Below are 2,473 nucleotides of genomic sequence, written 5' to 3'. Positions count from 1 at the left end.
ATTAAACGACGTTATTTGTAATACGGCTCCCATCATAATCTACGCCGTCTATATGTTCTGTAATACGGCTCTCATTTATTTGGAACCGACGTTGTTTAGACGTTCAACGTCGTCTATATTATTAAGTGCGTCGTGAGTAATGAATACATATAAATACAACGTCGACTATATAAATGTATACGTCGTAAATAATGACACTGACAACTATTTCCACGTCATCTTTTTTAGATAAAATCGAAGTGGAAAATTTATTTCACGACGGTTTTTTGTAAATAAGAGACGTTGTAGAACTTTAGCAGACTAAACACGTCTGTTTTTATTGTTTTCCGACGTTGTTGTATTTAACAACGTCTAATATTTATGGTCGTTGTTTGTTTCTGAAAATAGGACGTATAAATTTTTTAATACGACTCTCATATATTTGTAACTGACGTTGTTTAGTTTTTCAACGTCTACTATAGAAACACATACGTCGTAAATAATGACACTGACAACTATTTCCACGTCATCTTTTATCAAAAAATCGAAGTGGAAAATTAATTGTACGACGGTTGTGTTTATATGTGCGACGTAGTAGGTATCAATAACGTCGTCTTCTAATGTATTTAAAGACGTCATATTTTTTATTGTCGTGAAAATTATATTTAACGTCGGCGTATTTTTATTGTCGTCGTTGTATGTCTATCTTGCGGCCTTGTTCTCTTAATATGTGTCATATTTTCCCTTTTTAACGACGGTCTTTTTAGAGAATTGGTCGTCTATTATCATCATCGATTGCTTTTTTTAGATCTTTTTGCAGTACAAAGACGTCGTTTTGTATTTTTTGATGACGTTGTATTGTTTAACAACGACGGTTATTTAGCGTCGTGGTTTATGAGGGAAAAGATGACGGTGGATTCCACGACCATTGAAAAACCAAATACACGACGGTGATTTACCGTCGTCTTTTTGCTTTTTTGTAGTAGTGTAAATTAATGTACAACGACGGAAAATATAAATATATGGACGTCATTCTCGTATAGTTCTACGACGTTATCTTTAAATCGTACAATAAAATTTACCGTCGTTGTTTCAAACTGAATTAATTTAAAATTTATTCGGGAAAGCAAAATCTATTTATAATTTCCTCGGGTTAGTAATATTGCGTCGTGTTAGTTTACAAATTCTAGAACATTAATTTCCCTCATTTTAAATTTCCTCGGGAAAGAAAAAATCTATTTATCACGCTTTGTAATTGAAAACTAAAACTAAAAGAATTCGGGAAAAAAAACTCTATTTATAATTTAAAAATAAAATCCACGTCGGTTGTAGTACACTTAACGACGTTTAACAAAATAATCTACGTCGGTAATTATAAATCTACCGCCATCTTACCTTAATATAGACGACGAGAAAAGACGACGGTAGAACAGAAAACCGCCGTTGTTTCAGTTTTTTAACAGTTTGGTCCTTTATCTTTCTGCAGGACTTGTATAGTTCAAAGCATTGACAATGTCTTCATCATATCTCCCAGCAACTACTGATTCGATTGCTCATGCTTTAGAGGCCATCTGAAGCCATTTCTATTCTTTATCGCATTCTTGAAACCCATCTTCTTCTTCTGAAGCTCTACGGATAAAGGAAGAGGCTATCACAAATCTGACGGATCTTCTTAGCCAAGAAAATCAAGAAGATTTCCCTGAGAAGCGAACTTTCCTTCGACAGCGAGTGGAGGCCAGGCTTGCATCTCTTTTGATGGAAAGCAAGGAGTATTCAGAAGCACTAAGTGTCCTATCAGGCTTGATCAAGGAAGTGAGAAGGCTAGTTGACAAGCTTCTTCTTGTGGACATATATTTGATGCGAGTAAGCTCAATTTCTCTTTGAGAAAGACATCCAAATTTTTGTCTTTGAGACGTGAGAGACTGAGAGAGGAAGAACTTGGAACCTTAAATGTAAACCGAAAATGAATGAAAGCGACAAATTTATAGAATAAATTTTTAAAACCAACGGCGGTCCTTACAAAAAAACCGCCGTTTAAATTGTAAAATCAACGTCGGTATTATCGACGTATATTACAGAAATCCACGTCGGTAAATTAATAAAAACGACGTGTTAAATAATCTACCATGACGCGAGTTATTACTTATGTACTTTAATTTTTGAGTTTACTACGACGGTACCTACAACACTACTGTCGTATTTATTTACCACGTCCGAAGTTAAATTTACCGTCGTATTTTGTACTTTATACGTCGTAGTTATATGTAACCGCCGTATTATTTTTTTGAAATGGTTTTATATGTAAGCAACTTTTCGTCTACTTGACTTACACATTCGTTGTTTTTATATTCTTATTTTATTTAAATCTGTCATCCAAAAAAGAAACTTTACATATTGCAGAATATTAATTTCCTTCGTTTTAAATTTCCTCCGGAAAAAAAACTCTATTTATAACGTACTGTAATTGAAAAATAAACTGAAAGGTCACGGGAAA

Source organism: Prunus persica, chromosome G6, assembly GCF_000346465.2.
Source record: "Prunus persica cultivar Lovell chromosome G6, Prunus_persica_NCBIv2, whole genome shotgun sequence".
Classification (NCBI taxonomy): domain Eukaryota; kingdom Viridiplantae; phylum Streptophyta; class Magnoliopsida; order Rosales; family Rosaceae; genus Prunus; species Prunus persica.
Note: the sequence above shows the minus strand (reverse complement) of the source record.